Genomic DNA, 14,378 nt, shown 5'->3' with positions numbered 1-14,378 from the left:
AGGTTGATCTATAAGATCTCAAACAGAATTGAAATGCATGGACTTCATTTCAAGATCCATAGCTTTAATCCACTCATCTTTGTCAACATCCTTTATTGCCTTCTTGTAAGACAATAGATCCTCAATATTTCCATCAACTACCATAGCTAGGATTTTTGTTGAACCCATGTAACAGACAAGTGGATTCATAACCCTCTCACTACGTCGAGGTTCCCTCAACACTTGAGGTGGACATGACTTACTAGATGAACCAACTTCAACAACTCTTGTTGAGGTGTTGGGTTATTGAACAACTCTTGTTGAAGGTTTGGTAGTTTCCTTGGAAAGCTCAACACAATCTTACTGCGAGGCTTATGCTCCCTAATGTAGTTCTCCTTTTGTAGTGTTTGTCGACACAAACATTTTATTTTTTTTAGGATCATAGAAGTAACCACCTCTCGTTCCTTTAGGATAGCCTACAAATAGGCACAAGTTCGAACGAAGTTCTAGTTTATTAGGATTTTCCTTAAGCACATATGTTCAGAAACCCCAGAACCTAAAATGGCGTAAGCTGGCTTTACGACCATTCTAAAATTCCAAAGGTGTTCTGATAACACTCTTGGATGGAATACAGTTCAAAATATAAATTGCAGTTTGTACTGCAGAACCCCAAAACAAGTTAGGTAAGGAAGCAAAACTCATCATAGACCGAACCATGTTCATTAGGATTTGATCTCTCCTTTCTGATACATCATTCTGCTGAGGTGTACCAGGTGCTGAGAGTTGGGTTACAATTCCATGTTCTATCAAATAGTTTTGGAATGTAAGATCCAAAAACTCTCCACCTCAATTAGATCAAAATATTTTAATCGTTTTACTTACTACATTTTCAACTTCAACCTTAAACTCTTTGAACTTTTCAAAGGCTTTAGACTTCTGTTGCATTAAATAAACATACCCATATCTTGAATAATCATTAATAAAAGTGATGAAATATTCAAAATCTCCTCTTGCTCTAACATTCATCGAACCACAAAGGTCTGAGTATAAGCTCTAAGGGTTCTTTGGCCCTATGACCTTTTCCAGTAAAAGATCTTTTAGTTATTTTGCATTCAAGGCATGACTCACATACTGGTAAAGAATTTTCTTCTAACACGCTTAGAAGTCCATTCTTGACCAATCTCTCAATCCTATTGAGATTGATGTGTCCTAACCTTAGGTGCCAAAGACGGACATTTTCTTTAAGAGAAATTTTAAGTCTTTTATTCTGAGTTACCGCAGTTTTAAACATTTCAGTGTTAAAGAGGTCTTTAGTTGCTAACGGTCTTAGCATATATAAATTGTTTTCCAGCTTAGCAGAACAAATATTGTTACCATTCTAGGAAATAAACGCTTTATTTATTCAGAATTGTATAAAGCAGTTTTTTTCTAATAAACACTTTACAAAAATCAAGTTCCTCTTCAAATCAGGAACAACAAATACATTTTCAAGTAAAATATATCTATTCTTTAAAGTCAACTAGAGTCCTACTACCACAGCTAATAAACACTTTACAAAAATCAAGTTCCTCTTCAAATCAGGAACAACAAATACATTTTCAAGTAAAATATATCTATTCTTTAAAGTCAACTAGAGTCCTACTACCACAGCTAAGAGACGTACTCAGTTCCAACACGCATCATCATCTCCTTAGCATCCAATTGCCATCAGAAACTAGTTCCCTGAAATGAAGAACAAACATGGTTAGTGGCACCTGAATCAATTATCCAGGCAGAATGATTATTCTCCACTAAATAGGTCCCCAATACAAGTAAATCAGATTTACTATTCTTGGCCTTCTTCTTTTCTGCCAAGTAGTTAGTATAGTTCCTCTTCTAATGTCCCTCGTGATTGCAATGGAAATAGATTCCCTTCACAGCCTTGGCCTTCTTGCCCTTCTGGACAGTATCTGGTGGGTTAGCTTTCCCCTTTCCACTTTTCTTCTTCTTCCACTTTTTGATATCAAAAGAAGAAGACACAGACTTAGTTCCAGAGGACGATCCTCTATAGAACTATTTAGAGGATGAGACAACATTTGCCTCCCTTTTTGTTCCTTGTTTTTCATTAAGGACTAAAAATTCTAAAGTTCATTGAGCAAGGCAATCAGGTTGTAGTCAATCTTGTTCATAATAACATTACTATGGAACTATAGGAAACTTTCTAGTAAAGATTCCAAAATGAAGCCAATCTGATTAGCTTCATCAATGACATACCTATTCATCTCTGCCACGTTGAAGTGGACCATCATGTTGAGAACGTGTTCTCTAACAGATGCCCCTTCTTGCATACGGGCATTGAAGATGTGTTTCAGAGCGTCATGCCTGAGTTGTGCAGACAGTTGTTCGAACATCTCCCGCAGAGACTCCAAAATTTCACGGGCAGTGATCATGGGCTTATGCTTCTTGGCCAAGACTTCAGAAAAGCTAGCCAAGATATATGATCGAGCCTTTCCATTTGCCCTTATCTAGTGCTCGTATGCCTCTCGAGCATTTCAAGTGACGTTTTGAGCAGGAATAGGAGGACAATCCTCCATAAGGACAAAACACAAGTCATTGATGATTAGTATTGTGTTGATTGTGTTTTTTCACGTTGTATAATTTTTTCTGGTAATTTTGTCAGCAGCGAGTAAGTTAAGTGTCGTGGAAGTCATAATTTTAGTTTGTTGAAACCATAATGCATACGAGCACTGGATGAGGGGAAATGGAAAGGCTCGATCGTAGAGGGACACAAACAAAGCTGAAACCAAAATTTATTTATATTAGTAATCTATGCATTAACCCATTTGCAAAACAAATCAAATTTAGCAAAATAATCTAGTGCATCCTAAGTGACATCTATTTTGCAATGATGTTTCAGTGAGACAGGACAAAATCCACCATGGGGTAATGAGGTGCCCCTTCACTGAAATGAGACTATCTCAAACAATAGACAGAACAACTCATTGTTACTATAACTATTAGTCACCATTGTTCGGTCCAGAAATTGATGAACCTGTTTAACATTTCTTGTAAGTATAACCCCTCATTTTAGATTCTAGAGTTCTGTCCCAATGAGCCAATCATAGGATCGATCAAACAAAAACTAAAGTAATCCTATCTATTTTTGGAGTTTAAAGTAAGAATCATGCAAATGTCATCCAGAGGGGAACACAAGCAAAGGTGCCTTAAGGCCAAGCATGAAACTTTACCACAAACTAATGAGAGAGACCATGGGATGTGTTAACACACATACCACTCTCATTTACTATAAACACTCTCTCCATTCACCTTTATATTTACCTATACAAACACCATCCGTAGAGGGACACAAACAAAGCTGTCTCGAGGCCGAGTATAGATCTCACAGTGTGAACTTTTAGGGAGAAACATGAAAAGGTAAAATGAAGTATCATATACCCCATTTTTCTCCCACTGAGTGTTATACCTAGGGTTATTTAACTTAGAAAAATTCGGCTACTGATTTTGTAACTAAGTATTTTGTTTAATTTGTTCAAAAGTAACACTTACTTTGGATGGTTAAACAACTTTAAGTAATGTTTATTAAACACTTTAATAAACTTCAATCATCTATTGCATGCTTGTAACAAAGCTATTTAATTCACCTTTCCCAGTAAGTTTCCAGGTAGGTGTGTTACGTTTTCGTCAACCTAAATACCCCAACCTAGACATAACTAACCTTAGACAAAATGCCCCTTATAGATATATTTGTTACAAATTTAATCTTTTAATTTACAAATTTAATCTTTTAATTAAGAATCAATGTGATCCCATTAAACTTAATTTCTAATCTTATTAGAAAAGTGATCTTAGGTTTATGTGAATCATATTTTAAAACTATTTTAAAAAATGATTTTAACCTATTATTTGCATGCAATTCTGAATTATTGATATTAATTTCTAATTTCATTTAATTATAACTTTTATAAAAATAAATTAAATAAATTAAAATCTTACAATTGCATTCATTGACATACTTAGTAAATTATAACAATTCTAAATTACTTAAGATAGTGTCATGCTTCATGCAATATCAATTTCATTATTGACTATATATAACACTTATATAATAAGGTAATGAAATAATTAATAACATCCATCCATACATACATTCAACTATATATTGTAACACTTATAATATAAATGATGCATGGCTATATTATTAATGCATGCAAACATATACTATAACACTTATATCATATGATATATGAGCATGCTCTAAAAATAAATCATGCAACTATATATATTATAACATTAATAATATAATGATGCATGAATAATGCATAACCTATGGTGGGATTTTTACTATATGACATACATTATGGCATATGTAATATTAAAATAAATCATACACCAAATGCATAATTTAAAAATAATTATTGGACTAGGATTGAACTTCTAAACAATTAATTAAAATAATATAAAATTTATATTAATTTAATTAATAAAAAATAACAATCTATTACATAAATATTGGTCAACCGGTTTAAAACAAGCGAACCAGGCCTTGAATTGCATGAACTAAACCGCTTAGCGCTCGAACTGGCCAAGAGTTCCTCGAATCAACTAAACTGGATAAGAACCATCCGAGCCACGAACCAAATCAGGCGCGAACGTGATTGCTCTTTCCTCTCGCAGCGTTGCAATGTTGTGACCTAGCGTTGCAACACTATGGATAGAACGTTTCGTTCACTTAATTGCAGCGTTGCAATGCTAGGGTACTATTGGGGTTGATGCCCTAAATCTCGTAGGTTCCTATAGTTTGTAATTGTATTATACAAACATTTTATTTATGTAATAAAATATGTGGTGTTTTACTTCAAAATTAATTGCATTAACCGAAAACCAATATACTAACATCCAAGGTTATCTTGTAGCTTAAACATGTATGTAGAGACATACGAGTAAATCATGTTTAAGTAATAAATTAAATGATCTATAGTAGATGGATAAGGCTGGATACCTTATCCTAGTGATATGAGTATGACCCATTTTGTAGATGTTACAATTGTTGTAAAGTGCTACAAATGATCTGATCCTGATCATTCATGTGGAGACATGTGAGTGGGGTATTCTATACAAAGGAGTTTGTATAAGACCGGACCACGAAATGTTTAGTCTTTACATTTCACCAAAATGACCATAAGTAACATGACCCGAATCATGAGCGAGTTGTGAAGTCTTGCCTATGAAGGCGGTCCTTTAATTTGTATAGGTGAGAGTGGCCAGATCATCGACTCAACAAGCCTACCATTTTGGGGATTTGTCTGATTGGAGAGCTGGAAACACAACTATACAAAAGGGAATTCACTCCTTCCCCAATTTCGGGGTAAGTAGATAAATTGCTCCATTAAGGGCTGATTCTGGGGCTTGAACAATGTGGCACCACACCCTTTCTTGGCCCGAGAGAGGTTTGGTCATAGTTGGACTATGATTTATTGTTCATTAGAGGGATCAGTTGTATTTAAGGAGTTAGATATAACTACAGAGGCAAAACGGCAATTTTGGCTCAGCTGTACTTACGAGCAATTTGTGAAAGGTCATTATACTGTTGATTGGATATATCCAATGGACACATAAATATATTTGTAGTGCGAAGACTGCAGCTATCTATCTTTAGTGAAGTGCCAGACAGTTAACCGATGGTGAATAATTTAATTAAAGAGTTTAATTGATTATTCATGTATTGTTGGAGCTTAAAGCTACAGGTTCATGAGGTCCCCTCGGTAGCTCAATGGGATTTTATGAAAATCAGTTTTTGGATTATTTTGAACTGTTTAAATTAATTGAGGAAATTAATTATATGTGATATAATTAATTAAATATGATATAATTACTATAATGTATTTGATACATTATAATATAAAATATTTATTTGAGAGAAATTAAATATTTGAATATGATTCAAATATTAATTAAGTGAATTGGATTCATATAATTAAATTTAATATAAATGAGATTTATATTAAATATCATTGTTGAGAGAATCAAACTATAGGTTATATTATATTGGCTACAATATTAAAGTAGTTATTATATATATATATATATATATATTAAGGTTTATTATTAAAATTAATTTTATTATTATTATTATTATTTGAAAAAACAGTTTTAAGGATGGAGTTGTAACTTCCTCCCCCTTTATTCTCTCCACAATGTGCAAGAGTGGAAGCGTACACTTTTAGTCTTTTTCTACCTGAAAGAAAAAGATAAATAGTGTAACGACCCGACCCCCTAGGACTCAAGCTAGGCTGTTACTAAATACATGCATGCATGGAACTTAAAACGACACCTTTTTACGGTGAAATAAATGCTAAATGAATAAGGTAAGTTCAAAAGTCCTTCATTAAATTCAAATATTAAAAACAAACATAGGGTACCCATAAATCATAAATGTTAATAAATAAGTCTGAAAATAATTCTTAATAGTAAGTTTCAAACATCAAAACTGAAAGTTAAGCAAAACATGAAAAGAAATCTAAATCTCATGAGCGGAAGCATAAAACTGGTCCCAGTGGCTCATCACGGATTCCGCTTATCATTCGCCGACGCGTCTCTACTCTTATCTGAAACATAAACATGAGAAAAGGTGAGTATAAAATACTCAGTAAGTAGCCCCACTACTGGGGTCAAGCTAGGCATCTATATCCTCTAGATGCCTACCTCTGGTGGAACATATAAACTGCTTTAGTCCTCATGGGACACATACATACATGAAAAACTGATTTTTATCCTACTGTAGTTAAGTATGCTCACTACCTCTAGTAAGTCCCGTAGGACCTACAACCTCTAGGGAATTCCGAAGGAAATACAATCTCTTGCGTACCCATGGTTATGCATACACCTCTTTCGTATACACAAAACCCACTTAATGTGTACCTCTTTCATACACATGGTTTATAAACACCTCTTTCATATACACATAACCCACTGAATGTGTACCTCTTTCGTACACCTGGTTATGTATACACCTTTTTCGTATACACATAACCCACTGAGTGTGTACCTCTTTCGTAACCTGGTTATGTATACATCTCTTTCGTAACCTGGTTATGTATACACCTCTTTCGTATACACATAACCCACTGAGTGTGTACCTCTTTCGTACACTTGGTTATGTATACACCTCTTTCGTATACACATAACCCACTGAGTGTGTACCTCTTTCGTACACCCTAGTATCCTCTAGGTATGTATCACTTTCATACACACCAGCCCTAGTACTTCACTTTCATACACACCAACCCTAGTACTTCTCTTGCATGTACTAGCGCCCTTAGACATACATCACTTTCATGCAGTCACATAGTCTGGAAAGGAAAAAAGATTGTATCTAACTTCATATGATATAACATTCACATAGTCATGAGTCCTCTAAAATCTCCTCATCAAGGTCATGATAATTAACTTCAACGTACGTGTTTGGATTAACTCTAGTACATCACTATTATACACTAACTCATGTAAACAATCAAACATTCGGAATTTCATAATACATCATATAGCCTACACACTTTCATAATAAATCACATAAATATGTACATTAACAAATGCCCCAACTTTCACCTAGCTTTAAGACATTCCAGTAGCAGTGTCGCTTAACTCATAATTTGGGGTCATGCTCAATCGTACTTTTAATATGCCTCATAAAATTTTAAATCATGTTCATACATTAACATGCTTCAGACATATTATCGCATGTTCATATATCTTTTCTAAACAGTCAATTAAATCTCAGAACAGTCAGAATTATCCTTGTAACTAGTATTAAAATCCTCAAAATAAATCATAAATTTATCGCCCGGCACGAAGGCGGTTCCAATAGTAAGATTACTTACCTCAATATAAAACTGAAATAATCATTCTGCACTCAAGCAAACTCTCCAATCCAACTTCACAACCTTTAGTCTAATCCTAGGGCATGAAGAAAATTCATTTTAGTCTTCAAGCTCGATTCCATACATAAAGCAATTTTAGAAGCCAACAAAAGTCTTACCCAACTAGCACTTTAATCTTAAATCACCTCCAAAACCCAAGTCAAAATCCAACCAAGAACTTCTAATTCAATCTTGTTAGTGTTGAATAGTGTGATCCCGACTTCAAACTTCGGTTTAAATTTTCAACACAATGGGCTACCGTTAGATTAACTCAAAAGTCAAAACCCTAAAACCCAAAGAGCCTTGAAGGGGGGAGTGTTGTCGCGTGAGAGGAAGAAGAAGGGGTATTTTCTTTCTTTTCTTTTTCTTTCTTTTTAATTCTCTACCACACAAAAGTATAAATAATATATATATATATATATATATATATATTTCCTTTTCCTTTCCTTAATAAACATATCACATCAAACTCAAATCTTTCACCTCTTCTCCAATTAATTAAATAAACCTCAAAATAAATTCATCAACTTTAATTCACTTCTTTCCAAAAATCCTAAATCCCAAAATTAAATTAAATTCAAATTCAAATCTTTTTAGATGCTTGATTTAATAATTTCCAAATAAACCAATTATCTTTTCCTAATTCTTTACTTAAATTTTGGATTCAAACTCCAAAATTAAAGAGGGTAAAATTTTAAAACCACAATTTCCCCCTTTTCCCTTTCAAATTTCACAAAATTCAAAATTTCTTATCCAAATAATTCAATTATCCCTTCTAATTAATTTAAAACTCTACTCAAAGAATCCATATAACCAATAAAACTTCTTCAACCGTAACAATTTGATTCCAAATTCCAAAGATTGGGTAACTAAAACTCAACAATTTGAGATAATTAACTTAAATTTTCCTAAAAAATGGGGATGTTACAGAGAGGGTGTGATCTCATTTTTCCTTCTCATCCTCTCTACTGAGAAAAACTTCTTCCCTCTAAAAAAAATTCAAAATAGCCAAAGCGCATAACTCTTGGGTTCTCGGCCTGAGAATACAAATGAAATTTCGTGGTGGTGTTTTTCAGTTTAAGGAAATCTATTGAAGATCGTTCTTCAAAGGTATAGATTCTGAACCCTATTTTAATTTTATTATTATTATTATTAAAAGCATGTCATATTATTTTTTTTGAATGCATAATTTTTCATCTGTTCTCAGTAAATTTTCTGTTATGTAAAATTTTGGAAAAATTGGGACGATCCACATCTTCCACTCAAGAACCCTAACAAGGTGTCTTCAATTGTAAAACCCATGTTTTTTTGGTATAATTCACTACTGAGTCTGTATTAATTGTCCTTAAGTCGTTCGTGGTGGTTTTTTTACTTAATTTTGGAGAAAACGAGGCGAAAAATGATGGAGTTTCGAAGCTGTTCGAAACTGTATAGTGGGCGATTATATAGTAGTGTCGTAATGTTGTGCCCTAATGTCATGATGTTACGATGTAGTGAACGAAGGAAAACTTCGTAGCGTCGCAACGCTAGGGCACAGCATCGCGACACTCCAAAATGGAGTTTTCACACATTTTAGCTTCGATTCATCTCCAATTCGCACGTGGTTCGAGGTCTACTAGTCCGGTTTGGTTCCTGGGTTTTCCGGTTCGAGTTGTTTGGGTTCATCTGGATTGATTCCTGGTCTGGTTCGAGCGGTTCAAGGCCCGGTTCACCTGTTTCGAATCAAATGGATATTTATTTTGTAATAGTTAGATTTAAATTTCCTTTTTGGTGTCAATCCCGGTCCGTTAATTGCTTTTATATTATACATGTGATGTATGATTTTTATTTTTATTTATATGTCGTATAGTATGTCATATAGTATTAAAATCCCACTATAGGTTATGCATTCAATTTCATGCATCATATTATAAATGTTATAATTTTAGATGAATAATTTAATTTTAGAGCATACTCATGCATCATATAATATAAATGTTACAATATATATATGCATGAATTGATAGCATATCCATGCATCATTTATATTATAATTATTATAATATATAGTTCAATGTATATATGGATGTATGCTATAGTTTGTTTATTAACTTATTATATAAATGTTTTATATGTTAGTAATAAAATGAAATTGCATGAAACATGACACTACCGGCAGAGGTATCAGTGTCACAATGCTCCAACCGTAGTGTTGCAATGCCGCATGGAGCGTCACAACACTACGGATGATGTATCGCTACACTACGAAGATTTGAGCATTAGTGTCGCAATGCTGGTGGAGAGCGTTGCGACGTTTCAGACGTAAGGCACACGAGCAGTGGGCGTTCCAAATCGTGCTTCGAGTCTTCTAACCTATAGTTTCGAGTCATTTTTGTAATTTATTAATTATTATTTTGTATTAATTAATTATTTATTTATTTAGTATTTAAATTAGTATAAATGTTATATTAATTTAATTAATGCTTTAGGATGCCAATTTCAATCCAATGTTGCTTTTATATTAGTTATACATGTGATGTATAGTTTTATAATTATATATCATATTGTATGTCATATAGTATAAAAATCCCACTATAGTATAGACATTATTTCATGCATCATTTTAATATAAATATTATATTATAAAGTTGCATGATTATGTTGAGCATGCTCGTGCATCATATTGTATAATAGTTATATTATATTAATGCATGCATAAATAACATTTTCATGCATTATTTTATATTATAAATGTTATAATATATAGTATGGATGAATGGATGTATGTTATTTTTTTTATTACTTTACTATATAATTGTTATGTATGTTGTAATGAAAAGGGAATGCATAATGTATTACACTACTTTAGTAAAACTATAATTGTTATAATTTTCAAAGTATGTCATTTGATGCATGTATAGGTTTTCATTGTTTTATTAAACCTTATGAAAGTTATAAATTAAATGAAATTAGAATTAAAATCTATAATAAAGAGTTGCATGCAAATATAAGTTAAATTATTTTTAAAATGGTTTAAAATTGATTTCACTGTTAGACCTATGTTAATGTTATTTCTAATATGATTAGAAATAGGTTTAATCTTTCACTTCTGTTTAATAGGATTAAATTGGGGTTGAATAAAAGATTTAATTTATTACATATTTATCTATTAGGGACCTTGTCTAAGGAAGGTTCTCTAGGTTGAGGTATTTAAGCTGACGGAAATGGAATACCCTTACCTGAGAACTGACCTGAAAGGTGAATTAGATAAATATTATAAGCATGTAATGAATGATTATTTTTTTAAAGTATTTAATAAATAAGAATCATTATTGTTAAACTATCTAATATAATAGTTATATTGGGAAAAGTTAACAATCACTTAGATAAATTAATTAGCTGAATTTACGAAAGTAATAAACCCTAGATTTTAAAATACTCAATGGGAGGTAAAAGATGTATATGATACGTCAATTTTTCCACTCACGTTCTCTCTTAAAGTTCACGTTGTGAAACTCATGCTTGACCCTGAGGCACCCTAGGAGCATCTCCTTTTGGATGGTGTTTGCATAGATCAATATCAAGGTGAATGGATAGAGTATTTATATTAAGTGGGAGAGGGAGTATTTATATCAAGGTGAATAGAGAGTCTAATTCTACGAGACAAACCTCATCTAGTTTAGGGCAAGTGGAAGATTTTATTAGGTGCGTATTGTATGCCTTAGTTTCTTGTTTTTGTGTATTATTGTACTAATTTGACTTTCATGATATACACTTCACTAGCTTTAGAAAAAGTAGGATATTGTTGGGTTTGATGCCCTAATTCTCGTGGTCTTATAGTTTGTAATTGTAATTGTACAAATAATTTATTTATCTAATAAAATAAGAGGTATTTTATTCGACATTTAGTTGCATTAATCCAAGAAAACCAATAAACTAAGATCCAAGGTTATCTATTGTAACTTAAACATATATGTGGAGACATACAAGTGGATTATGTTTAAGTGATAACTTGAACGGTCTGTAGTTGATAATAAGGTTGGTTCCTTATCCTTGTGACACTATGAATACAACCTACTTTGTAGTTGTTATAATTGTAATAAAGTACTACAAATGATCTGATCCTATCATTCATGTTGAGGCATGTGAGCGAGGGTATTCTATACAAAGAGTTTTATAAGACCGAACCACAAAATGAATAATCTCTCTATATAACACCGTTACTAAAAGAGACTTACATTTCACCATAATGCCCTTAGGTAACTTAACCTGAATCCTGAGTGAATTGTGAGCTTTTGCCAATGAAGGTGGTCTTTTGATTTGTATGGGTGAGAATGACCAGATTCCTGACTTAATAGGCCTACCATTTTGAAGATTTATCTGTTTGAGGAGTTGGGAATGCAACTATACAAGAAGGAATTTACTCTCTCTCTTCTGTTAGGGTAAGTAGAAGAATTACTCTCTTGAAGGTTGATTTCGAGGCTTGAACAATGTGGTGTCATACTCGTTCTTGGCCTAAGAGGGGTTCGATTATAGTTGGACTATAATTAATTGTATATTAGAGGGATCAGTGATACTTAAGGATTTATATGTAACTACAGGGGGAAACGATAATTTTGGCCTAACTATACTTACAAGCAATTTGTGAAGGGTCAACGCACTATTGATTGGTTATATCCAATGGACACGAAAATATATCTATAGTATGAAGAATGCAATTGTAAGTCTTTAGCGAAAAGAACGAAAGCTAATGAAGATTGATTAATTTAATTAAAGAGTTTAGTTATTTAATCAAGTATCATTGGAGCTTTAATCTATAGGTCTATAAGGTCCCCTTGTTAGCTCAAAGGGGTTAATGAGAATCGAATTAATTTTGGATTAATTTGAATTGTTCAAATTAATTAAAGGGATTAATTATATAAGATATAATTAATATAATGTATTTGATATATTATAATATAAAGTTTTAATGAGAAAATAAATATTTAAATATGATTCAAATATTTAATTATATGAATGTGATTCATATAAAAACCATAGGTTAAATTAATATGAATATGGTTCATATTAGTACTAAAGGTTATGTGAGAGAATAATAAACTATAGGTTATATTATGTGTGATATAATATAAACTATAGGTTATATATTATATATGATATAACATGTAGTTTAATTATAACATATATATTACGTTAGTTATTATATTATTATTATTAAAATTAATTTGAAATTTAATTTGAATTTCAAATTTAAAAAAATAGGGAGTTATCTGATAACTCTCTAAACTTCCTAACTTTTCTTCTTAATTTGTTGGAACGTGAGAGTAGGGAGAGATCTACCTGTTGTTCATCACTTTGCTCCATCCTCTCTCTCAAGACTCGCTTTCTTTCTCTCATCAAATCTCTTTTCCCCTTTTTCCCAAAATTAATCTCACTGAAGCCCACAACTCTCAGAAGATTCTCATCTTAGAGAATAATGAGGACTCCTCGTGGTAGTGTCCGATTCTTGGATTGTTGTTGTCATCGTGAGTTGTAATGTTCACGGGAGAAAGAGACATTTCAAGCAGTAGATTGGAGAGGTATTGCAAAGAAATCGATCTTCAAGGGTAAGTCCGTTAATTCCTTCTTCCACTCCAACTATTGAAAAGCATGCTTAATTAGGTTCGTTAGATTCTAGTTTTCGTCTTCTGCATTATTCATGTTCTGTAAAATTTAAAATTGGGGCACGATCCTTCCGCTACGGGAAGTCTCCTACTCCTTCAATTAGTATCAGAATCAAGCTGAGTCCCAATTTTATTTTTTCGAACTTTAATTTAGAGTTATGGTGGGTGTAGATTTGCATTTTGAATGTTGTTCTGTGGTTTTGCACTGTGGATGTTTTCGAGATTGGCTTTTAGAATTTTACTGCTTTAAATTTGATTCGGTTTGTAAGGGCTCGTTTCTTTTAACCATAATTTTATTGCAACCGAGTCTATAATTCATGTTTGGGTCGCTCGTTATCAAGTTTTGGCTTCAATTTGGTAAAATTTGGAGCAAGAACAGAGAATTTTGGTTGAAAGGGCGAGGCATGGCAGGCATTTTACCTTAGAGCATTGCAATGCTCGCTTTACGCTGTACGGTAGAGGGCTCAAAATCGCAACGTTCCAATTGCAGCATCGCGACGCTACGAGCAACGTGGCATTACGGTAAGGCAAGAAGGACGCTTCGAGGATCGATAGAGACCGTCGGTTTGAGCCTTCTAAATGGTTTAAGCAACTGGTTTTTTTTTCTCTTTAATTATTATTTGAAATAATTAAGTATTTTGTTGTTTTTTCATTAATTGAATTAATATAAAGTGTTATATTAATTTAATTACTGTTTTAGGAAGCCAATCTCGGTCCAAATGTTGCTTTTAATTATACATGTGATGTATGGTTGTTTTTATTTTATTTTATTATATGTTACGTTGTATGTCATATAGAAAAAGTCCTACCATAGTATAAACTTTTATTCATGCATCATCTT

This window comes from Benincasa hispida, chromosome 2, assembly GCF_027475165.1.
Source record: "Benincasa hispida cultivar pf3 chromosome 2, pf3_genome.v1.1, whole genome shotgun sequence".
NCBI classification, from domain to species: Eukaryota; Viridiplantae; Streptophyta; class Magnoliopsida; order Cucurbitales; family Cucurbitaceae; genus Benincasa; species Benincasa hispida.
The sequence above is the reverse complement of the archived record's forward strand: the minus strand, read 5'-3'. Positions refer to the sequence as shown.